At 51.4% G+C, this 11,450-nt stretch overlaps 1 long non-coding RNA gene across 1 annotated transcript; it reads left to right on the top strand.

Moving 5' to 3' along the window:
- Positions 1-900: 900 nt before the first annotated feature.
- LOC144782796 (uncharacterized) lies at positions 901-2,120 on the top strand. Its single transcript, XR_013601266.1, has 3 exons — positions 901-971; positions 1,057-1,162; positions 1,918-2,120. It is a non-coding gene; the product is annotated as an uncharacterized LOC144782796 (long non-coding RNA).
- Positions 2,121-11,450: the final 9,330 nt, after the last annotated feature.

Below are 11,450 nucleotides of genomic sequence, written 5' to 3'. Positions count from 1 at the left end.
TATACAATATGCTCAGTACATCAATGATACAAACATATCAGTGATAAATGTAAGTAGTTTCTTAGTCGATAAGATTAATAAAGTTATGATTCGAAATAGTTTAGACACATTGTGAAATCGCAACAATGATTATGCCCTGACAGAGAGACTAGATGAGAGTACATTATTGGCCCCTTTGTTGTTGCTCAAAAATGAGAGGCGATTACAAACAAAAACAATGATATAAATTGAGAATTTGTATAATTTATCACGTAATCGCCCATTTTTTGTCAACACCGAAAAACGATAGGATATTTCATTTAAGGCCCATAAAGGAAATGTTATAGTAAAAAATGCAGTCTATTTTTATTACACTGCAGATTAAAATTAAATTTCCTAAGCAAGCCACAATAATTTGCCAACTCAAAGATGGAGGTGTAATTTGTTCTATCTATGTGAGCGACATATGCCTAAGTAAATGTTAGTCCTGTTTTGATCTTCAAACGGTAATCCCCCATTTTTCCCTTAATATCGAAAAATGATAGGATATTTTATTTCAGGTAACATTAAATGAAATGTTGCAGTAAAAACGCAGTTTACTTTGTTATACTGCTAACTAATATTAAAATTCCCAAGCCAGCCACAATGATTTGCCAACTCAAAGATGGCGGCGTAATTTGTCCTATCTATGTGAGTGACATACTAAAATAATGTTAGTCCTGTTTCGATCTCCAAACGACAGGCTTTATAAACACAGTACTTGGCTGCACTCAATTCTTGCTTCATTTTGGGTGCATGCGGCCACGCTGACGATTTATTCAGCTCTTTATGCAGGTGAGAACTTGAAACTAGCCCTGACTACACCAAGCAATAGTCATGATGCAACAAAATATTTCATATATTTCTGTTGCTTTTGATTTACAGATCTCTTGTCTTCCATAAAGAATTAAATTAAAGGGGAAGACTCTGTGCGACATCAATTTGCGCAGAAGGTAATAATACATCAAGCATTTTTTAAAAAAAAACTGGTTGTTCATATATTAAATGTAGCATTGATATAAGCATTCTCTCAAACAGATTAACAATTCTTAACCGCCCGCATTAAACTGCGAGAGTTATTTGAGCTGAACCAACCGAAATACATTCAAGTAGAAGATTGCATATGCCACTTACTATACAGAAGGTATGATCTCACTTAAGTTAACCTTTAACCCCAGTTCCATTGAAACTCCAACAGTGCTAATCAAGTTACTCTAATTCTTACACAGGGCATTATCGATCGCTTTTTTAATCATCAATAAAGTGTATTTGGAGGCTACAAGACCCCATCTTATCAGGTATATATAGATCCTAGGTAGATTCTGTGATTTGTAAACCTTTGCATTTAGCAACCAGATTGTAAACTTTGAAGTAAATGGTGTGTAAGTAAATTCTCCCATTGTATAATACCAACTTTTTCTTCGCCTTCAGGGTTGTTAGAATGTTTTGCAAATAATTATATCAAGTATGTGATTAGGACCATACTTTTACATGTTGTAGAAATTCCTGTTTTTAAAAAAAATTTGTGTGATTAAATCAAAAGCCTTTCTGAGTAGAACTCCAAGTATGCGAGTGCTTCAGTAAGATAAATACATCCTGCAAACACAATGTTTATAAATATGGAAAAAGGGTTAACATAAATAGTGTAGACATGCCCAGCTTGTGATGGAAAGTTGATATAAATGCATATTTTTCTGAAATTTAGATGTATTGTGTAACAAAGTTCCGCAACAACGCTTACATAGATGTATAAATTGCTGGCTCAATGTACATTTGAACTCAGTTAGACGTCGAATGATTGTCTTTAAACATAGAGAGGTATAGAAGAGTAGTTAAAATTATTTTTATCCCAGTATAGGCGATTGAGATTGTTTTTTAATTACAACTCTGTCTTTTCAGGGTTTTTCCAGATATGATTTATATGTCCTGAGGATGGTCTCTTCAACTCAAGACTAGAGACCGAAACGTCGACATATACGCTTTGTCTGTTTAAATAATTGATCAACTGTGAAGAAGCGGACAAGCGCTTACAATTGTTATAGAGAGTTTTTGTTTGATTGTCATTCTTGAATCATTTTCTCCTATAACATTGTTATATTTCTGTCCCCTTTTTAAAAAAACAATTTATTTTTGGAGTATTAAATACGAACTTTTTCATACACACCTTCTCCCTCTCTTCTCTTTTGGATTACTTGTAGTGACCTATATAAATTGCATAAAAATTTGAGATTGTTGCTTTGCACTATTGGTCTTACACATATAGACCTCAAATATTGTTGAAATTCTATGTGAATTGTATAATAACAAAACCCCTTGAAGGTATTCCTCCCTATCATGGCATATTGGCAGGCCATGGATGTCGTGGGTTCCGTGAGCACCTCCCCCCAATGTGCGTGCATGGCCCTGGTCACCGCGGCGTGCAGCAAGTATCCCCCCCTCGGCAGGGCAAAACGGTCTTGTAGTGCCTGATACGGTAGTAGCACAACATTTTCGTACAGGTCGCCAATCATCTGTAACCCTGCGTCCTCCCAGATCTGCAACCTCGACCAGTCACCGCCGTGGGGGAGCGCTGTCACCATTCCCAGTGGTATCTCAGGCGCGTACGGATGGCTCACTCCCGCTCGACGCTGTGAACGGTTCCAGCAAAGCCTAAACGTTTGCTCTTCCAAGGACAGATCTCTAAGGGCGAGCCTTTGCTGCAGTGTGATGTAAGCCAAGATATGGCGTGGGGTGCCTGCATCCCTCTCTTGTTCTGGGCCTCGGAACACCCTCGCTACCTCCTGCGTAAAGATCTGCAGCTGTGCGGCCAAATAGTAAATCTCAAAGTCCGGGACCGCCAGTCCCCCCTCGTCTTTCGGGCGCGTGAGTGTTGCTAATGCTATTCTGCGTCTGCCCGCCCCCCAAATGAACGATGTCACTTGTGATTTCAATTGTTTGAAGATGGATCCGGGCACCCACACTGGGAGCGTACGGAAGTAGTAGAGAAGGCGTGGTAACACTATCATTTTCAACAGGGAAATGCGACCTGTGACCGACAGTGGCAGGGTGGCCCAGAAAGACATACTTCCCTTCAGAGCTCGGATACAGCGGCCCACGTTGCCCTCCAGCATAGCCGCTGCCGTGTGGTACACGTGCACTCCTAGATACTTTAGGCAGGTGGGTTCCCACTTGAGCTCTGGGCAGCCGTCGGGACGCGCTACTCCCTGTCTCAAAGGGAACAGGCAAGTCTTGGACCAATTGACTTTCAGCCCCGATAGCCTGCCAAAGAGCGAGAGAAGCCCCCCAACGCCTCCTCTGCATTTTCCAGGAATAGAAGGAGGTCATCCGCATATAGCGAGATGAACTGCGGACCTCTCCTGCTTAGTATGCCACTATAGTGGTTTCCCGTCCTGGTTTCAGCCGCCAAGGGTTCTATTGCCAGGGCAAACAGCAAGGGGGATAAGGAGCAGCCTTGTCGCGTGCCCCGGCCCACTGGGTACTGGTGCGATATAAGGGAGCCTACCCGCACCCTCGCCACCGCTGATGTATACAGCACCTTCGTCCAGCGGATATAGCCGTCGCCAATGCCGAATCGTCGCATGACCTTGTACAGGTACTCCCATTCCAAACTATCGAATGCGTTCTCTATGTCTACTGATAATACCAAGGGCATACGGGTTTCCGGAAGCGGATCATCCAGTAGGCGTAGAGCCGCCGTATATTTATGGTAGTATTGCGCGTGGGGATGAATCCGGATTGGTCGCTATGGACCAATCCAGTCATGTGCTGCAGCAGTCTGGTCGCTAGTATGGTACTTAGAATTTTATAATCGGTGGTCAGCATGGACAGTGGCCGATAAGAAGCCGGACTGTGGCCCTCCCTCCCCGGTTTCAGCAAGGGAATAACCAGAGCCTCGCACATGGACTGGGGCAATCGGCCATTGGTCTTGGCCTCGTTGAACACTGTTTGGAGGCGCGGAGCGAGCAGGTCCAGATATTTACTGTAGAATTCTATGGGCAGGCCATCTAGGCCCGGGGTTTTATTACGGGCCATTTTTTTCACAGCACTCCTGATCTCCCCTACATCGATATCCCTGCCCAAGGCGTCGGCCTGTTCGGTCTCCAATTGTGGCAATTGGAGCCCGCCAAGAAAGGCATCAATATCACCTTCCCGACCCTACAAAGCACTTCTATAGAGAGCCTCATAGTAATTGTGGAATCCGTGTAATATCTCCTTCTGGGTGTAGAGTGTATGTCCTCCCTCCTCCTCTAGCGTTAGAATCGGGGGGCTGCGCTTGTCAGGGTTAGCCTGCCATGCTAGAAGGGTCCCAGCCTTGTCCCCTTCCGCATGCGCTCGCAGCAGATAGGCCTTGTGGTCGAAGCAACGGAGGCGCTCCACCTCGCCTGCAACGTCCTCCCTGGCCGCTCCCACAACCTCTTGAAGTTCTGGGTGACCCGGCCGTGCCACCTCCGCTTCGCGCAGTCACTTCTCCGCTTTGTCAAGGTCATCTAGCAGGGTCCTTCGTACCCCCGCGATTTTCCCTATGCATTGACCTCGAATTACTACTTTGAAGGCATTCCACTCCGATGCTCTGGATGTGGTGGTGCCCTCATTTTCTGCAAAATAATGCGTGATCCCCTCCTCAAGCGCAGCCCGAGCAGTGGATCGTCAAGCGCGTCCGGGCGCAGTTGCCAGGTAGGGACACACGGTATCTCAGTCATCCAGTCCAGTGTTACCAGCATGGGGTTATGGTCAGAGAGCGTGCGGGTCAGGTACTCGGTGCGCGCCACGGCAGGCAGCACAAGCGGGGAGCACAATATCGAGTCGAGTCGGACATGGAGGTCATGTATGCTAGAATAATACGAGTAGTCCCGTGCAGTCGGGTGTTGTACCCGCCAAGCGTCCGTCAGTCCCCACCTCTCCTGCCAGTCAAGCCTGCCCTTTACTAGTCGGTGCACCGGGGAGTCTCTAAGTGGTGGGTGGGATCTGTCCAAATCAGCGTCCAGCACCGAATTAAAGCCCCTCCTAGAATAATAGGGCCCGCTAAGTATGTCGCAAGCGCTCTGGAAATATTCGTCAAATAGGATAGCTGATCAGTGTTTGGTGCATATACACTACATAAGACTATGTCTCGGCCCCTCAGTTTGCCTTCTACAGCCATGTATCTGCCTTCAGGGTCTGAGATGTGCTTTACCACCTGGAACGGAATGCCAGCTCTGACCCAGACCAATACTCCCCTTGCATATGCGGAGTACGCGGTGCTGAACACCTGCCCTCTCCATCGATGCTGCAGCGCCACCCCCTCCTGCTTCGTCAGATGTGTTTCCTGCAGGAATACTATATGGACTCCCCTTCGAACCAGGTGAGCGTGAACCTTGTGCCTCCTCGCCATTGTGTGCAGCCCCCTCACATTCCAGGTTATACATTTCAATAATTCTTTGCTAGCCATATCCCCACAGTGGCCAGAACAGTACAGCCCAGGTTCCAGCTCTACCCAACAAAACTTCTGGAGGGCTCGCTCCTCCTTTTTACAGTCCCACCCCGTTCAGAACCAATCAAACACCATAGGAAAGCTTCCCCAACCGCCCTCCTTGCCCTCCCCCCCAGAACAGGTCCCAACATCAAAGCATCAGTCCCCATCCAAACTCCAAGAACAAGAAAACAATGCTACTGCACCCTAAACCGCAGTCGTCGCCGCGGTAGCCTTATGGGCCAATGGGGTGTAACCTGGGCCCAAAGACGGCTACTTCAATCCCATCCCCCCGCCTCGTAATCCCCTCACCATTGCATGCAGTAATCCTAGCCCGTTTGCCGCCCAGATTATGTCATTAGGAGTGGGCCCCCCAGTTCAGTTACCACCAGCGGCTCTCCCGACCAACGTCCGTATCATGGTCCCACGATTTCCTCCGATGTCTGCGGTGTTACAATCGGTCCCTTAGCACCAGTGATATCTGATAGGTCCGTTTCAGAACCCGTAGCGATGGCGTCCGAGTCCGTGCCTCGGTGCGACCGGGCTGCATCAGCTCCCGCCAGATCCACAACTGCCTGCAGCGCCGCTCTCCTCTCCTCATCTGTCTGAGACCCCGTGGGTTTTCTGGATTCTCGTAGGCGCCTGCGGAGCCGTTTTGATTTGCGCTCCGGTAGCCGACGTCGTGCCTCCTCCTCCTCCCTGAATTTCGCTCCATCCGTTCCCGCCTTGTACGTTTCCCACCACGTCCAGGCATCGGCCGACGTAGGGAAAAATAGTGTCTTATCATCTACCACAACTCTGAGCTTGGCCGGGAAGAGTAATGAGTATCGGACACCTTCCGGCTCTCAGATCCCTTTTGATGGATAAGAAAGAGGCCCACAGTTTCTGGGTTTCCATAGTGTAGTCAGGGAACAGGGTTACGTTACAATTGTCCACTTGAAATGGGCCAGCGTCCCTGGTTCTCTGAAGCAGCAAGTCCCTGTCCCGATAGTGTAGTAGCTTGATCCCCACCGGTCGGGGAGGCAGGCCCGGCTTGGGAGGTCTGGCCGGGAACCGGTGCGCCCGCTCCAGGGTGAAGAATGGGGAGAATCCCTCCGGAGCGACCACCGATCGAAACCAGTCGTCCAAGTATCCAACCATATCTCCACCCTCTTTTTTTTCCGGCAGGCCCACCAGGCGGACGTTGTTTCGCCTGCTGCGATTTTCGGCGTCCTCTGCTCGTTTTTCAAGCACCTGTATCCTGTGCAGGGCATCCTCCAGCTTCACTTCCGCCGATTTATGATCCGGGACCAGCTCTTGCAAGGCATCCTCCGTGCCCTTAACTCTGTCTTTTAGTTTTGCGTGGTCCGCGCGAAGGATTCCCAGCCCAGTCGCCACCTGTGCGATGTCTTGCTGCAAAGCCTCTTTTGTTGCTGCTATGGCCTCCAGAATGCGGTCCTGAAGTTGCTGCAGGTCGGCAGGGCCCAGCACGACGCTCTCCGGTGAGTCGGAACCGGTGGCCCCTTCCTGTTTCCCCCTGGGTTTCCCCATCGTGTTTCTGCGCCAGCCGCGGGATTGCCCTCCAGCACCAGTGGGTCACAGGTAACCCCTCGATGGGGTAAGTGCCCAGCAGGGGTCCTCACGTGCTAGTTTTCTCCCGATCCGACGTACCAACGCGGCCACGGCTCCCCCAGCAAGTTAGTGCAAAATGGTCAGGGAATCCCTAGGTGCGTAGCCGCTTATGCTCTCACTTCTCAGGACCCACTGCTCCCAGAGGGCCAGGACTCAATGCTCCCCGCTGTAGGGTGCCGGCTCTCCCAGTTCGGCCTCCAGCGTCTCAACTGACCACCAGGCAGCGGTCGTACAGCAGCACCGCAGAACCACCAGGACCTCCTGCTTCGCCCCTCCGTGCCTCTCGGTCAGATGTACCCTCCAGGGGCGTGTCGCAGCTAAGCCCAGGCCGCCAAGGCGCACCACCGCTTACCTGCTCGGGTCTCCAGTCCCCTACAGTGGCAGGTCACTATGGCACCTCGTACTTCTCTTCAGCCCGCTTCCAGCGTGAGGAGGGCCCAGTCAGTGTCTTCGCTGCACCCAGCAAGCGCCAAGCTTCGACAGCACCTCCCAGGGCAGTGTATGGCAAGCAGTCGCTCACGACACTCGACCTCAGGGATCCGGGCACCTCCTGTAGCCCAATCCGAACTTCACGTGTTCACCTACTTCGGGCGCTGTTGCTCCCTGAACGCCCCGTGGCCTCCCGCCGCCGCAGGCATTGCCCGCACCTTTCCGCCGTCCCAGGGTCCTTCCTCAGCGCCTCTCACCACCGGGCCCCAGTCGTCAGAAACACCATGCGGCCGCGGGGTCTGCTCTTTGTTCAGGCCCCCCGCCAAGCCAGAGTTCCTCCTCTTGTTGGGTGCCTGTGTCCCTGTTCGCCAGCCCCCTCCGCTGCAGCGTCCATGTACTGCCGCAGCCCCCCCGGGGGCTTGGCCACCGCTCCGATGACGCTCCCCTTCACTCGGCGACCAACAGCACTCCCCCTGGTCGCCGCGGGCCCTGCCCCACTTCGCTGTGCTGTGTCCTCCTTATGGGGTCTCCCATTCACAAGGGTTGACGAGGCGCCGCGTTCCCCTCCAGCATCCGCGGGGGGCCCAAACCTGCAGTCCAACCATCTCCCCGCTGGAGGATCGGGGCTCCTGCCTTAAGTTATGCTCTCCAGCTCCCGGCAGTTCCGTTCCCGTCACTGGCACAGCCTCAGCCCAGCAGGCCAGACATACATGCCCCGACTCCGGTGCCTCACACCCTGCCACAGTACCTCGCAGTGCCTCTCAGGTCTGCCGCTGCACCGTCCTCTCCGCTCCGCGCTCCGCGCTCCGCGCTCCTCCGCCTCCCCAGAGCTCGTCAGCCGCCGCAGTCACTCAGGCCCCCCGCGGTCATCCCGGATCGGTCTCCGACAGCGGCCCAGCTCTCAGTTCAAGCCGCCATCTAACGGAGCTTCCTCCAGCTCGGGTCGTCCGAGGTGCCAGCTGGGGTCACAACCCGGGGTGTCGCAGGGCTCGCCGCACCAACGTCTGTGTTCTCCAGGCGGTCCGCCGCTCACTCTAGGGTGCGCCCTTCTCAAAAAACGGTCCCACCTCCAAGGCTTCACATCAGCTCCTTTCAGCAACCACGGCATCCGCCATCTTGCGCCCCTATGTGTGCCGGCTCTCGACCTCCGTTCCCGGCCAGCTCCCCCTCGGCCGGCTCCGTTTGCGCTCCCAGGGGTGCCTCCGTGTCCCCTCCGGTCTCTGGCTTATAAATGAGGGCAGCTCCGGGTGTATATGCGCTGTTTTACAGGATGAATACGGGGATCGCGGGCGGAGCTCCGGGCTCATGCCGCCATTCCCTCCGGCATCCAAGCCACGCCCCCCTTCCCCTGTCCTACAATGTCTGTGACTATTTTGTGTGCCTGGCACTTGATTACAGCTAGTTGTTTGGGGAGGAGAACTGCTTCGGTCAGGGCAGAGACTAGGTCTCCATGTAGGATCGGTGTGCCATGTGAGGTCAGGAATCCACTCTCCTTCCAAAGGAGCCCAAAGTGATGAACCACCCGAAGGCATACTGGCTGTCCGTGTATATGTTAGCGGTCGTCCCTGCTGCTAGGATGCATGCTTGTGTGAGGGCAATCAGTTCTGCTGCTTGTGCGGATCGCTGTGTGATGCGAACTGTCTCAACAACAGTTCGGTCAGTGGTAACAGCGTATGCGGCGGAAGTGGTGCCGTCGGGGAGTTTAATGCACGAACCATCTACCCACAGTTCACCGTCAAGTTCTGGAAAAGCAGTATCTCGGAGGTCTACTCTGCTCCTAGTCTGTTCGTCAGTGAGGGTCATACAGTCATGGAGGGGAGCGACATTGGGGTCATTCTCGGGTAAGGGTAGCAATGTTGCTGGATTCAGAGTAGTGCATCGTTTCAAAGTTATGTGGGGTGCCAGTAAAGTCAGTTCGTACGCAGTCAGTTGTGCGCTAGTCAAATGTTGGGTTCTGGTCTGGTTCAGAAGGGTATCAACGGAATGGGGTACTAGCACGGTGAGGGAATTAGAAAGTACAATTCCTTCACTCTGTCATATGGAGACAGCAGCAGCAGCTACCGCTCGAAGGCAGGCAGGCAAAGCTCTGGCTACAGGGTCAAGAGTGGCAGAGAAGTAGGCACAAGGGCGTTGTTTGAAGCCAATGGATTGTGTTAGGACAGATAAAGCGCATCCCTCCCTTTCGTGAGTATAAAGGGAAAAAGGCTTGGAATTGTCAGGGGTTCCTAGAACGGGTGCTGAATAAAGGGTATCTCGTAATTCTTTGAAGGAAGATCGGCATGCGGGGGTCCAAGGGAGTGGGAAGGGAACATCTTTGGCCAGGAGGGAAAGTAATGTCTTAATAATGAGGCCAATGTTTGGCAACCACTGTCGACAGAATGAGGTGAGGCCTACCAGAGAACGGACTTGCTTCTGGGTTTTAGGGACGGGAGTTTCCAAAATGGTCTGAATTCTGTCGGGCGTACGTTTCCTCCCTTCTTTGGACAAGAGGAGACCTAGATATGTTACTTGGGGCTGGCAGAACTGTAATTTCTTCTTGGAGACCTTGTGACCATTCTCCGCAAGGAAATGTAGGATCTGGATGGTGGCTGTGACTGCAAGTGGAGTGGTGTCGGCTGCTAGGAGGATGTCATCCACATATTGTATCAACACCACTCCATCCGGCAACTGTACTGCGTCTAGCTGTCTCTTGAGGGCCTGGCTATAGATGCTGGGACTTTCAGTGTAGCCTTGGGGTGCTCGACAAAATCTGCACGAGCGGGATTTTAGGGTAAATCCGAAAAGGTAGCGGCTGTCTGGATGGATAGGGATAGAGAAGAAGGCGTTTTTGAGATCAAGGACAGTGAAAGTGTTGGCAGTGGACGGGATCAGGGTCAGAATGGTGGTGATGTCGGAGACCACGGGTTATTGCGGCACAACTACTTTATTAACCTCCCGCAGGTCGATGATGAAGCGGTACGCTTTCTCATCTCCCTCTCCTTGCTTCTTGATAATCGGTAAGATAGGGCTGTTACAAACGTTGCTGACCACTTCTTCTACCACTTCTTCTACCACTCCTGCATCTACTAAGGATTGATTGATCTCTACCAATGCATTCTCGCCTTCGGGTGATATCCTATATTGTGGGAGTTTTGGGAGTGTTGCGTCCTGTCGTACAGTTATATGCACAGGGTCGATCATCATTCGTCCTACATCTGAGTCGGTCTTTGCCCATAAGTACGAGGGTAAGGTGTCGAGCAACGACATGTCGGCGTCAGTGACAGAGAACATGTGTTGTGGGGGACAAGGTCTGAGCAGATTGGGGTTGTCGTAATCAGACTGTTGGCACTGGTTCTGTCGGGGACGGTCAAATGTGTTTGTTTTACCGGGCCTTTTGTCGCTATAGTCATTTGTGTACCCTCGTCCACGTCCTCTATTTCTCGGTCCATTCACTGAGTCCCTCGTCTCCTTATTTCTGATCATTTCTAGCAGAATCGGGCACTGGAATTTCCAATGTCCGAGTCCTTTACAGAACGCACACTGGTTTTCGCTTAAGTCTCTACGTCCAGCGTAGGATGTGGGTGCATTATCTCTAGGAGGCGGGTTTCTAGGGACGTTCGGCTGGTAGTTTCCTTTGTAGGGTTCCTTTCCTATAGTCACTCCCTGCAACTGTGCAATCATAACCCTTTCTTTGAGGTCTTTCTTCTTTTTCTCCGTTGCCCTATCATTTTCATTCTTTTGATGCTCGTAGTACTGGGCCATCTGAAGGATAGCTGCCGGTTTAGAGGTCGCCCAACTACTCTCGCTGGTCTGTAGTTTCTGTGAGACCTCCTGCAACAGACCTTTGACATAATTTTGGACAAACAGGTGATGTCCAGTTGCAGTAGTCATGTCCTGACCACTATAGTCAGAAAGCACCGTCTCGAATCCAGAAAAGGATTCGGAGACATCTTCTTGGGGTTTC

Source organism: Lissotriton helveticus, chromosome 9 (assembly GCF_964261635.1).
Source record: "Lissotriton helveticus chromosome 9, aLisHel1.1, whole genome shotgun sequence".
Taxonomy (NCBI): domain Eukaryota; kingdom Metazoa; phylum Chordata; class Amphibia; order Caudata; family Salamandridae; genus Lissotriton; species Lissotriton helveticus.
Note: the sequence above shows the minus strand (reverse complement) of the source record. Positions and strands in the feature narration are given on the sequence as shown.